This window comes from Hyposmocoma kahamanoa, unplaced genomic scaffold, assembly GCF_003589595.1.
Source record: "Hyposmocoma kahamanoa isolate Upper Pololo Valley unplaced genomic scaffold, ASM358959v1 100021, whole genome shotgun sequence".
Taxonomy (NCBI): domain Eukaryota; kingdom Metazoa; phylum Arthropoda; class Insecta; order Lepidoptera; family Cosmopterigidae; genus Hyposmocoma; species Hyposmocoma kahamanoa.
The window spans coordinates 13,838,844-13,853,732 of record NW_020653200.1 but is presented as its reverse complement, the minus strand read 5'-3'; the positions used below and the strand labels follow the sequence as shown (position 1 = coordinate 13,853,732).

The following is a 14,889-nucleotide window of genomic DNA, read 5'->3' as shown; positions in this document are numbered from 1 at the left end:
GCATTACTTTCTTTTTAAAATACCTTGTTTTTTTATACACTGCTCAACAAATTGTAGGAAGTAAGGTTATTATAATATTTTTTTACAAATTTAACATACCTACTATTTCTTTATATGTTGTACATCAAAAGAAGCGTTATTTAATATTCATTTTAGTTTTAAAATAATAAAATGATTGTAAATAAAACAAATCATTGTGACAAAATAAAAAATATATATATAAAATTAAAAAAATATATTGTAACAGTGAAAATTATTAAAAGCTAATAGGTAAGTTTTTTTAACAGTGAGTCGGACCTCCCAAGGCATTAGCGACGGCTCAAGTATGAGGTTGTCAGTTGTTGCCTGTGGAATAAGATACCATACTCTGGAAAATGTGAAAAAAGTTCTTTAAATTTTGGGGAAGATCATTGAAAGATTTTCTGCCGAACAAATCCCATGCCTGCTCAAAGGTTGAGACTTGACTGTCAGATGTAATGTAGCATATTCCCGGGATGCGGTCGGGACAAGTACACTATTGTTTACCTATGGGAGTTATCCAAGGTTCTATAACTAACAAAGGAAACTAACACCAAATTTTAACATTGATCGTTTATTGATCGGTTTACAATAAGTAATAAATGCACCTCTTAATTATACTAGAATTTCATGAACCACGCGGGGTTACTATCCTAACTAATCTAGTGTCGGCGGTGAGCTAAAGGGTAGGTTTACGGGGTTAAAGGGTGAACAATTCGCACGTCCTGGACCCACCTTGGTCACGCGCAGCAATTGTTCCTCCAATACAGGAAGCGGGCAGGGTAGGTGCGGGGTGAAGGGTAAGCGATTCGCACGGCCTGGGCACACCATGGTCACGCGCAGCAATCACTACCCAACCCAGAAGACGGACGGGGGCAGGATAGTCTCTACGGGGGGCGGAAGACGAACAATTGTGAGTGTATTGATTTGAGATCGGCCAACTGAACAGGCCACTCTAATAACGTGATATCGTACTCGCGGAACACATTCATCACCAGCCTTCCAGTGTGTGCACGTGCATTATCGTACATAAATATGAAATATTAGCCGAACTGCTATCGGTGAGGGATTACCGTGTGTTGCATAACTTTGTCGCAGTATCGTTCCGCATTTAAATTGCCTTGTAACCAAACGAGATCAGTTCTTCCAACCAGGCAAATTCCAGCTCACACTATTATCGTTCCACCTTGGTATAGATGAACTTCCTGAGAATACTGCAGTTGTGTAGTGCGGCCAGGAATTCGCCAAACTCGCACTCTTCTTGAATCGGGATGAAACTCGAAACAAAGCTCGTCAAAAAGTACACGCACCCACTGAATTTCAGTCCAGTGCAAATGTGCATTCGCCCACCAACACCATAAACGACGTCCTCGATTTTCGCCACGGAACTCTTAGCGATCTCCGTGTACGAATCTGCTCCTAGCAGTTTGGTCCCTAACAACCACTTGATGCAAAAACCACAGTCTTTCTACCACTTGGAGTTGTAATAATAATAATAACGCACACACTCAACATAGCCCCGCACTAGGGAAACCCTGTGTCGCGGGTGCTATAAATACACACATTGGCTCAACTCACACTGGCGCAAAGTGGAAGCGTCGCGTCCCGTATTTTACCATCAACACACGGCGACGCGGGTCGTCGCGCGAAATCTCTCAACTTTAACCAAACGTCGACGCGCGACAGTGTGAGTTGAGCCACAGACAACCACAAATTACACTCAAACTCACGAAATAAATAGATGGAGGCCATACAAATATTTCTCCCGGCCCGGGAATACAACCTGGGACCTCTGCGTGTAATGTGGGGCTATCTACTTTCAGTATTTTGCAAAAAACTATCTTGTCTCTGGGTAGTCACACTACAACTTAATCAGCGACGTTCGGCTACATTTCTTGTAGCCCTCTAGAATGTCCATAATCCGCAAATTAGGGGAACGTGGGGTATTGGGAGCCTGCGGGTAATGAGAGCGGTGTTAAACTGGACGTTCCCAATGCTCGTATTTGTGCAAACGACACTCCTATGTCTTCGTTAACGTTCGACAAGGTTCGAGTCCCGTGGGCGCCCCCGTAAAATTCCGCGTTTAGTCATATAACATGGTTGTGTTTTTCGCTCTGCGCTTATAAAATTTGCTAAATTTCATCATCCCAGGGAAGCATTAAAATGCATAGATATTAAATTGTATTTACTTCCTTTTTCAATTCGATGTTACGCGGGTAACGAGAGCTATTTGGCTCTCCTTATCCCATTGCAATATTCACTGGATATTCCTTTAACACTTTGTTTATTTTCATTACTTTTTAACTTGTATATTTTATTACTTTTATTTTTCAGACTGATTATATATAATGGCTCCCATTACCCGAACCTGTGGGGTAATGAGAGCGAATGACATGTTTTAGTTTTTTCTTCTTTTAACCAAATATTTTATTTTAGTTTCATATTTTTTCTGTGATTACCTAGTACCCAGATATGTGAAGCGTACGTTCATAACTAATACAAATTTAAATTGCATAAATTATGATATTTTTTATTGTCAATTTTCTTTAGTAGGCTCCCATTCCCCCACGCCCCCCGTACTCTTGGTTGCAAGTTAACAACAGCGTATGCAACATCACACTGATTGCACGCAGATTCCAAATACCCACAGCCCCAAGCATCTCTCCCCGAGCTAAATGACGACGTGACATAACGTTTAAAATCACAAAAATTAACTAAAACAACGATAAATTGTTTAGCACAAGAAAAATAAACGTTTAGTGATGATAAACTCTCAATTGCTTACATTAGAAAAACTTGAGCGCTACACCCATTTATGGTTTTGCCACCTAATTTCAAAACGCTTTTGTTTTAATTTTATATTTCGAAGCATAATTTTAATGCAGTTTTAATTTACATTTCTAAAACTGTCAGTGGCCAGTAGGTACTTTTTCTAAAATATTGAAAACGTTAATACAATTGGATTATTCCCTAGACTTCGTCGAGTACCTAGTGTATGTATATCTACGTACTATATTAATGTTATACTCTTGTTACTAAGGATTCAGCCTGACGATTTGTACGAATCACAATAAAAACGTTCGAGTATTTTTTAAACAAAATCATTAGGTTTTTTATGATATCAAGTGACGACACGACCTAGTCGGACACCTGGTAATAAGAGACATACCTGTCCGTAGCAGTTGCAGTGCCACTCGTAGCTTTAAATAACAAAGGTCTCAGGGGCACTGCAGTGCGTCCATCACCCTGAGACATGATTTGACAAGTCCTTTGTGCCTGTATTTTCACCAGCACCCTTCAATACCGGAACGCAGTAATGCTCATGATTGCTTGGCGGCAGAAATGGGTAAGGTGGCAGTACTTTCCTGGATGAAACTCTGTCACGAGGAGCTCTATTTCTACTAACACACGTAAGTCACCGAGATGACAGCTCTTCACTCACCTTCTCGTACTTCTACAGCCAAGGTCATTTATCACTTTACTGCTACCTATTTCAATTTTTGGTAATTTTGATGCAATGAATTGAATGATTACAATTTCTCTTGTCGGTGCCGTTCAAATACCAAGCGGAGGTGCGCCAGACATGTTAACAAGTCCTTTTGAATTTATATTGAAAGAGCAGACTGTATTGAATAAGGGGACAAAGAGGTTACAATTAGGTTAACTACAGGTACATCTAACTACTTTATCAATACAATTTTGGTGTAATTACAGGCACATAGGACTTATCAACTTATGTCTCAGGGTGACGGGCGCAGTGGTAGTGCCCATAACATCTTTGCGATTTAAACCTCTGAATGGCACTGCAACTGTTACGGATAGGCGTGTCGCTTACCACCAGGCGCACGACTTGTCCATCCTGTCACTTGTATTGTACAAAAAAAAAACACTGGTCGCGAAGACTGTTTGCTGTATTACTACAGAGTACCTATACGCAGTATGTACGTTCCTTAAGTGAATTCAGCAAACGATTACCACGGGTACGTACTACGTACCCTTTTCGTTAGGGCTATCTTAGTACTTTAGCTCTGCTCTAAACGTTTAGCTTAAAGGCTGTTTTTCTGTCACGAGTTTGCAGTGGCAGATTTTACAATGATACTCCGTGCATTGAGAGCAGCAGGTGTTTAAACGAACTAGAAAAATGTCTGTGAAATGGATACACATCAACGGACACGCAGACATAGGTAGGTATAGTTACCTAACGAAACCGCAACGGTTCTAGGTTTGACTCCGGAATCCTTAAAAGACAAATTTGACATGACTGGCACACATAACAGCCGAGCGTAACTGTAATCTAATACGTGCTTGTACATATCATCACACATTTATGATAAATAGGTTTGGTAAAGGGTTCAAGAGCACGTTAAGCTTGACACCTGAAAATTAAAGTCAGCTCTATACAGCCATAGATATAGAAAATATATCTATGTATACAGCGAACAAAAACGGTCCAAAGTGGTTCTAGCTTGATGTGCTCTTGATTTGTACCACTGTTCCATGCTGTACGAATATTCTTAACCGACAACGGAGCCAGTAGGGTAATGGAGTCGCGAGGCACAACGGGGCCACTCATAGGTCTAAGTAGCTAAATGTGCTAGCAGTGTATTGCTTTGCGAATTAGCGACCATCTTCAAACGGCGGCCAGCGCGAAAATGACTGGAAGGGAGACTGCACGCGTTCGTTTTTTACGAGTAAAAACCATTTTTGGTCGCGTTAAATCATATTTTGTGTTATCACAAATACACATAAAAAAGGAAGTACTAAAGTTGACACCCTTTTTTTGTTTTATAGTTACGGTATTTCTTAATATATACTGATTAAAATTAACTGCGCCCGTCACTGGGACAAAGTTGACAATGTAACTGTAATTTCACCAGCACGCTTCAAAACCGGAACGCAGTAATGCTCACATTGTTTGGCGGCAAAAATAGGTATGGTAATTCATTTGCAAAAACCCCATACTGCCCCGTTTTTAGTACCCCGTACTGCCCCGTTTTTAGTACCCCGTACTGCCCCTACCCTGGGGCATAATGGGGTATTCATAGGGTTCCAGTATATTTTTTTTTAAATATGCTAGCTGATTAATTTCTTAACCGAAGAATATAGCAAATAATACTTTAATATATTGCCAAAGAGTTGTGATTGGTTTTAATATTAAAACGTACATTTTTTATACCTATTTTTATACTTTATTGGAGTTTTCCCTTAAGGTCCTCGTTGCCACCCCTCCCCCTATAGTGAATCGTCCTAAACCCTCTTCATAAAGGAGAGCTAGGCCCGGCTGCCTAAGTACCTAATTGATGTGGAACCAGCTGTTTAGTACAATATAACTTATTTTTAAACTCGGTTGGCATTAATAATAACACACGCTCCTTGGCCCGCACTAGGGAAAATCCAGTATCGTGTGTGGCATGGATACATACATAGACAACCACAAATTACACCCAAACACTCGAGAGAAACAAAGGTAGACCGTACAAATATTTCTCTCGGCCCGGGATCTCTGCCTGGCAGACCAACATGGTAACCGTTCCACTACGGAGGCAATCTATTACATATACAGGATTTGTATGAAATCATATCATCATTTACCATAAAACACGATAATCTATCGTATCGTCGTGTAAGATCGATCTATCGTGTTACTTTTTTAATACACTAATTATGTTGAATAAATGAGTGCAAAATCTGGAGACTTTTGTTCAATTCCCTCTTTTCATACAATATACCAAATTTAACAATGAAGTTCAGTTATTAAGTAAATAATATCGTTAAATTAGTCGGAATTTCCATTTATATTGAAAAGAAACTTAAGACCCAATAGGTGTCCACGGCGCAACGGCACCATACGTCATGATGTGATATGAATTTAGTTATTATTAGGTATGTGCGATAAACGACTGTCTCGTATGGTTTCATTGTTGCGGAACGAACTGTTTAGTACCTAATTCAAATAAAAAATATAGTTTATTTTTAAAGGCGGTATTTTGCTTTTTTACATTGTCATTGCGTTGTGGCTAATCAAATCGTACATCTATGAATTTCATGGTATTCGTTCAATGATAGACAGATAGTAACACATTTTGAAATTGGCATAAATCCATGTATTAATCTATTCCTTTAAATAAATGAATAATCTTATATAAGACATACAGGTGACAGATGCTAACTTAATTAACAACAATCCTTAGAAATCTAATCAATCTATTTCACGAATGTCGATACGCTCTTTCGATATTTCCTAGCTTTATCTTTCCCTTTCAATTGTTACTTAACTTTATTATTCGGGATGTTTTACTCGTTTTCCACAAACTTACCCTTCTCACTGTTTTTTCACTATCAAAACTTTCCACCAAACGGATTTTTCTTTGGCTTAGCTTGTCTCTGTTTCTTTTTCTTTCTTTCTCTCTCTCTCTCTCTCTCTCTCTCTCTCGACTCATAACAGGTACTGTGTTCTAGGCGCAAACTTGTCTTTTTTTATCTCTCCCTTTCAATTGTGAATTATCTTTACTGTCAAACACGATGACTTTGTTTTCAAATCACAAAATAATATAAAAAGTAGACTATAAATTATTTTATCTTACAGAAAACACGCGTAAAATTATATTGTGTAAGTGTGAATAGGACGCATCGCTTTCGTACAATCTGTCAGAATGACAGCGTGCCGGGAGTATTAAGTAAGAGTCGGGCTATGATTTATAATACTTACGAGTACATAAAGCGCACTATAAGTTTCCGGAACTGGCCACTTACATAAACAATATTTAAAAAGTAATTACAACATTTGAAAATGGAACTCTTTGGCTGTAGAATATAGTTTGTTTCATCTAATATCGTTTCATCTGACTGTAACTTGTTTTTACACTGTGGCGTCATTTTATAAATTGGTTGTCTACATCACCATGGATTTAACTCGTGAAAATTTTCGTAGTAGGTATGATTTTCTACAACTTTAAGTGTAATTTAACAGCTCAGCGGAGCTTCGCTCGGCTTCAAACTGCTTTTGGCGATGAAGCACTATGCAAGACGACTATTTATAGCTGGTTTGCAGAATTCAAACGCGGTCGTGTGAATCTCAGTGACGAATTTCGTGATGGTCGCCCGTCCACTTCTGTGAACGGCTAAGGAGTGGAATTCCCTGCCTGCAGACTTGTTCCTTGAACCTGTTCAAGGCGAGCGTAAATAGGCATTATCTAGGTGTGCATGCTCCATCATCGACCTCATCGTCACTTTCCATCAGGTGAGATGGAGGTCAAATGCACACTTACATTAGAATAGAATAAAAAAAACATCGATGCTGTGCGCCGTATGATCAAAACAGACAGGCAGTGCTTTTGGCGATGAAGCACCATCCAAGACGACTACAGGGTCCGTCCCAAAAGTATCGAACATTTTTTTTGGGAGTGTTGCCGAACGGCGGGAAGCGCTCCGCTTGGCAACAGAAAGTGGTGGGGGGATCTAGCCGATACAGCGCGACCGGTCCCAGTTGGCTCCGAGCACCTGGAGCGGCAGGACGTGCGTTCGCGTAGAGCTCTAAACGACACCTCGTCGAAGTTTTTAAAAGTAGCGCGATGACGGATCCGTTAGAACAGAGGTACGCAGTGAAATTTTGTGTTCTACTCGGCAAAAATACTGTGGAAACCAACGAGATGATTAAACAGGCCTTCAAGGACAAAGCCTTGTCCGAATCCTCGGTCAGGAAGTGGCACAAGATGTTCCGTGACGGAAGGGAAGAGGTGACCGACGAAGCCCGCTGGTCCCGCAGCCTCCCTACAGTCCTGACGTCGCCCCGGCAGACTTCTTCTTGTTTCCCAGCATCAAGTCGAAGCTCAAAGGCAAGCATTGGGGCACAATTAAGGACATCCAAGAAGCTACGACGAGGGCGCTGAAGGACCTACCCGTTGACGTCTTCCAGGGGGCCTTCCGGGCATGGAAAACTCGCCTACAAAAGTGCATCGATGCTGAAGGGTGTTATTTTGAAGAGTACTAATGTATGGTACCGATAAGTTCAATAAAAGTATTTTTCCTGAAAAATGTTCGATACTTTTGGGACGGACCAGATATTTATAACTGGTTTGCAGAATTTAAACGCGGTCGTGTGAATCTCAGTGACGAATTTCGCGATGGTCGCCCGTCCACAGCTGTGAACAACAAATACATCGATGCTGTGCGCCTTATGATCAAAACAGACAGGCATGTGACGTACCATGAGATTCAGGAATCTTTAAGCATAGGCATGAGTCAAATGCAATCTAATACTACACAAACATTTGGGTGTGAAAAAGCTATGCTCTCCATGGATCCCACACAATTTGACTAAGGCTCAAAAAACGGATCGCGTCACTTGGTGCAATGCCATGCTTACCAGATTCAACGAAGGGGCGTCAAATTTAGTGTGGAACATAGTAGCAGGTGACGAAACATGAATTTATAGTTACGGTCTCAAAACAAAGCAGCAATCGAGCTATGGGTCTTTCGAGATGAGCCGAACTAACCAAAGTGGCGCGCGTGCACCGTGCCTCTAAGCGGATGATTGCTTCTTATTTAAAAAAAAACTGGACACGTGGCTACTGTTGCTTTGGAGAATCTTTGTACCGTAGATAACGATTGGTACACGACCATTTGTTTGCCGGAAGTTATTGACAAACTCCGTAAAAGTAACAGTAAACGCCGTATCATCTTGCACCACGATAATGCCAGTTCTCACACGGCTAGACAGACAAATGAATTTTTGAAGGTGAACAACGTTGACCTTATGAACCATCCCGCGTACAGTCCCGACCTGGCACCTTGGAACTTTTATTTCTTTCCAAAAATCAAGGACCAGTTACGAGGTCAACGATTTTCCTCACCTGAAGAGGCTGTCTAGAGTATAAAAAATATGTTTCAGAGATTGTCACGGAGGAGTGGCATAAATGTTTTCAAAATTGGTTCACTCGTATGAAAAAGTGCATTAAGGCTAACGGAGAATATTTTGAGAAACAATAAATTCATTTCTGACCATTTATAGTATTTTTTTCTTATTTATTCAGGAAACTTATGTGCGCCTCACGTACTTGTGAAATATGCAGACTGTAGACGCGAGAAATTATCAGACAATATCTAGCTTTTATAATGCTGTAGGTAAATAGATACTAATACTCATTGTATTTATTTGAAAATGTTGCACTTTTAGTCTAATACATACATTATGTAGGTATACTAATATACTGCTATGATAAAAATGTTTTATATTTTTCCTCTTGTATTCAATCTGAATTTGTGTTATATTAGTGAATTAAGTGTTTATCTATCAATCTATCTAATACTGCCCTCGTAACGAAAAAACGCACAACTATGCATACTTTATACAGCCTTTTCTCGTTCTGAGGGCAGAATAATACTTCACCCAGCCTGGAGGGAGAGTCCCCACATAACCCCTGAGTCTCCCTGGGCTCAGGGGTATCCATAAAGATTTCCCCCGACAAAAAAAAAAAAAAAAGAATAATACTTCAATGTTATGTAAGTACCTCCCAATAAACATGGAAATAAAATAGTAATTACAATCTACCTATGTCAATCTCCGATGTACAATTTTACTCAAATATGAATATAAATTTATACTAATCTTCATAACACTTCTTAAAACTTCAATAATATTTTTCTTTTTGGCAAATTAAGGTCCAAAACCACTTATTACAATGTCCACTTCGCCTTTTCTCAACTACGAACTTGATGTATAGGTACTTTCTTTCTTGGACGTGTTAGTTTTATTAAGGATTAGACAGTCCTAGGGAGACCCCTTTAAGCATGAAACACACAGAGAGCGGGTGCTAGTCGGGTCGGGACCGCGGCGGTCTAATTCCGTGTATTTATAAGAACGCGAAGAGCGCGGGACGACCCAACTCGCACCCGCTCTCTGTGTGTTTCACGCTTTAGGGGGGTTTAGTCTTCAAGTTCCCTTTGCCATTGTATGGATTTTTTATGACCATTGCATGTTACTCGTCTACCATGTAGTTACAGTATTGAACCACTACGTCTGTACTTTAATGGTGTTCACGATAGGGCACGTACTTACCGCTGAAGCACGACTTGTTTCGCAGAAAAAGAAAGAGGTTAATTATATGCCAATGTGTATTATAAATTATAATATACAGTATGTATATAATAACAAAACTGCATAATTTCCCTGATCGAACGATCTTAAACAGACATCTAATCAGCTTTTACAGCGTGATTAAATAACAAACAACCATCAGTCTACACTTGTACTTATTGTTGGTGTAGAGATGAGGTCTAGTATAAGCGAATTAAGGTAATTATATAAGTAGTAATAGTATAACTATTTACAATAAGGCACAAAAAAAAAATCGAATTGATTGGTTTGAATCTCATGCTGAATTTAACGTACAAGTTCATTTTGGTTGCCTAACGTTAACGGAGTTGATTGTATTAATAGTATCACTATAAAAATACATCAAATATAAATCAGACAATGCCGTCAGACTTATCAGGCCCCTTTCGTTTGGGTTGAACAAACGAGGGAGTCAGGCAGATGTTTATGACGAAATCATAAGGGTTCCTGGTTTTCACTACGGACAGATAAAAAAATTATACAAAAAAAAACTAACGTTGATATTGCCTATACGACTTAGGCTCAATTTATATTGCGGCGGAACGGAATGGAAGTGAATTTTTGTAGCGATATTGTACATAGCATAATGAACTTTGTAGTCAATTATGTAACGTACAAACTAGATACGAGCTAATTCGTACGCGGAATGCGCGTGCATTCTCGAGCATGCGCGATATACATAAATTGAGTCTTAGGGTCGTATTCTAGAACTCTACTCAATGCTCAAGTCAGGATTTGAGTATGGTTTAAAGCACTTGATATCATACTCAAGTCCCTGCCATTAGGGTCGTATTTCCAGCGCAATTCTGACGTGAGCATTGAATAGAGTTCTAGAATACGACTCTTAGAGTTCCTAAATAGTTTCCAAATTATTCAAAAGCATACTTACATATGATTTGAACAATTTAGGATTTCAAGTATAGAAATGACACAAATACTTGTTTAATCAATAAAAATATATAATAGTTGAAATAACAATAATAATCATATATTACAAACACACTAAAATCACTGTTAAAGATTCTCCTAAAATGACGGTTCAGTAGTCCCAGGGATCGCGCCAAACCTGAAAATGTTAAAAAAATTATATTACAACTTTTATTTTAACTTTTATGAATTGCGCTACAAAAATTCATTGCATGGAATGAATGATCAATGCTCAGATTTGCGTGCTCTTCAAATTAGTTATTAGAGCACATGTTTAAGCACTGGACTACATATAAGCTTCGAGTTTTCTGTTGAACCCCAGAACAGTGTAGTAATTTTAATATTTTAGTGTTACGCTTAAAATAATGATTAATGAACAGGAGAACGAAAATTTATTCGCGTACCACCAGTGGAGTAAAACTGACGGCACGATTGTAAAAAAGAAGAATTTGTAATTTGATCTACAACTAAATTTTTAAGAATTTATATTATACCATGACAACATAAAACATTATTATGAGCAATATTACACATACATTTATTATATAAATAAATTACTTCTCATAGTGCACACATAGAATATAAATTTCAATTAATTATGTAACTTTGTTGACTATAAAATAATCAAGGATAAAATAAAACAAAAATCCAACGAGTGTTTGAGATTGCCTTGTTGTTGTAGCAACTTCAAGAGTCAACAAAGCTGGCTGTGATATGCGATGGAACCATTCCACAACCACTTTGTCGGCTCCCTGCTGCAACAGACGCCGATGTTGGTAACGTGGTGGTGAGTCGAAAAAGCGCCGCCGGTGAGGTTCACACTTGACGCTCATCAAAGCTGGCTGTGATATGACAGGGGAACGCACATGACAACCACTTTGTGAGAGACAAGTATGATATGCAGCAAGCACAGTCGCGCCGTTCGAGGTCATGTCGCACAGCCCAACTCGTCAAAAATGGCTGTGATATGAGTGGACGACAAAGCACAACCATTTTTACGAATGGGCCACGGACTGGCAAAAGACTTCTCTACCTAGGACGCAGCGGTCTCCGTAAACCGACCACATCAAAGTGGCTGTGATATGAAGACGGATAGACATTTCACGGCCGCTTTGACAGGCTAGGCCCGAGAAACGAGAAGTGGCTGCTGCTAGAGACGACGTCCGCTCGAGAAGGCTGTTACGAATGAGGCCATGCTCATCAAAGCTGGCTGTGATAGCTACGCAATGATCTATAACAAACCGACTTTGATGGCAGGGCCACATTGAATAAACCTGAAAGCTTGCATAAAATCAACTGTCGCAAAGGCATTCACAAATAAATTTGATTATTCCACAAGTATGCTCAATATGATTACTCCATAAATACATTTAGTTTAACATTCCTTTAAAGATTATTTTACATTTTCATTAAATCAGTTAACAACAATTAAGTACATTTGTGTTGTATAAATACATTTAAAAATTACAATCTAAGCTATGTAAATAAACAAATATAATAGTAACAGAAATAAATAATGGAACATTTTAGTTTGAACTAAGAACATTTTAAAAATGTCGAATACAATGCAAATGCGACTAACCAAAGTTGAAAAATAGTACATTATTTTAGAAAAGGAAATAAAGCATTGGCTGGATGAGTAGGAATTAAAAGACCAGACTTCTCTTCTCATGCAAATACAATTCCAACAATTGCCATTTATATCCAGGTTTATATAGAGCTTTTCTCCAAAATTTTAATGAAAAAGATTCATAGTTTTAAAAAAAATGACAACGGCGCAAAATAACTAGCTTTTAAATTTCGGACTTTTTTTTAAATTTCTCAGTGCACAAGCAGGACTGAAATTCAGTTTTTGAGTATCTACATACCCGATTTTACGATTACGAGGCATATGTCTAATAATTTGCTACGTTACGTGAGTGCGATGAACTCGTTCTTATGTAATTACATTAGCATTCTACAAACAATTCCTATAACTGGTTTGCACTAAAAACAATAATTATTAAGTATCGAATAAAAAAACAGTGCGCATTGAGAATAAGGACCTGGATTCGCATATAAATAGAAAATAGTAGAAACACGAAAATTTCCAAAGCTTTTCCTATTTTCTGTCTTTATCTACTAATAATAATGTGCCAAACAATCGTACCAATTACCTGGTCTCAAACTAGGGAATTTCCTATATATTGAGTACCAGAGCAACGGACTCCAATCCAGGGCACGACGCGAAACACCCAAATCAGAACCAATTTAGAAAAGTTCATTTCACAAATTGGTCCTACCGGGAATCAAACCCTGGACCTCCAAATCCAGTGCCCACAGTGCAAACCGTTAAGCCACTGAGGTTGTCACCTAGCCAGAAAGAGACAGAAAATGTGGTGAAAATCCGTAATCTTCTGAAGGCAACTTTCGTATATTGACTTACGCACTTGTCATTGACATTCATAAGAGTTAATTATCCAGGAAGGCACTTATTTATTATTCGACACAATAATAGTTTTGTCATATAAGCTGCATAACTTTAAGTAATATACACAAAAAGTTAGTCTTTCCTTTTTTATTATTAATGCGATCAAATAAAATAAAATCCCAAACCCAAAAAACCCAGAAAACAAACGAGCCAAAGTATAACATCAGACAAACGTTTATGAAAGAACTCATTTTATCAATAAAAAAAAATATTATTACAAAATTCAATATGTTATGGCACTTCCTGAAAATTATCAGCAATTTTGTTTTCCGCTATCCTCTAAAGTACTAATTTAAACAACAAGGTTATGTCAATAATATGCTTAGATATATTTATGTTAATAAACTTGTTGCTTAGATATCTAAAAATATGTTTCTCGCGTTTTACTCCGAACCGCTATTTTGCAAGTGCTGGAGCAACACTACAATTAGTGGAGCAATATTATTAATAAGCAAATCTGTTTTAAAGAACTATTTTCTTTTTAAATCACTTGTACGACTGTATTCGGTTTTTTAATCAGAACGTATTTATACGTATTTATAGTACAGTGGCGCAATGGTTATTTTTATATAAATACGTACAAATGAAAAAATAATTAATTATAATTTATCTTGATGACCTATTATTGAGTTAGTAAAGTCGGTCCTTCAATACAACACTATTTATATTTCATCAACGTAGCAACTCACTAAACGTAAGTTTACTATTTCAATTTAAAACTCCGCCATGTGAAAATCACTGTGAATGTCAACGTCAAGGGTTTTTTTACAACAAAAAAAACGTTTATTCCCAACAGTTCCATGTACTCCGTTCCACAAAAAAGGGTTCTATTACAAAAACGGCGGGCTTTCGAGGTCACCTCAAAAATATTCAATATATTTTTCTTAATTATTGAAAATATTTTTAAACCGAAGCCGACTTTATAAGAAACGCTCAATAAATAATAATAAAAACGCTAATCACGCTTGTGGACACACAGGAGATACTGTTGAGTGAGAAGGAGACAGAACATAAAAAAACCTTTGGAAATACAGATACGAATGTACATTTTTCTGATTTTCATACAAATCCATGAACAACTTCTTATTCATCACATGGACGCACTAAGCATTTTTAAGTTTGAGTTTCAAAGCAATTTCACGAAAATTTTGTATGTCTCTATTTACCGTGGTGATGAAATTGATTTCAGTGAAACCTCATTTCAACAGACGAACGAATGAACTCTTCGTCGATTTTGAAGAGCAAACACATCTAAAATAATCGTTTCCCACCTACTATGACAATCCATTACCAATCCCTATTTGTAAAGTATAATCATGTCAATAAATTATTCACTAAAACAGATTTAGAACTCCTTAAT

General features: G+C 38.0%; 1 long non-coding RNA gene across 3 annotated transcripts in view; it reads right to left on the bottom strand.

Moving 5' to 3' along the window:
• Nucleotides 1-11,127: 11,127 nt before the first annotated feature.
• Nucleotides 11,128-14,889, bottom strand: part of LOC113227505 — a 71,322-nt gene continuing 67,560 nt past the window's right edge. For all 3 annotated transcript variants that reach the window (XR_003310207.1, XR_003310208.1, XR_003310206.1), the window contains one exon: nucleotides 11,128-11,198. This is a non-coding gene — a long non-coding RNA (uncharacterized LOC113227505). The remainder of the gene's footprint in view (nucleotides 11,199-14,889) is intronic.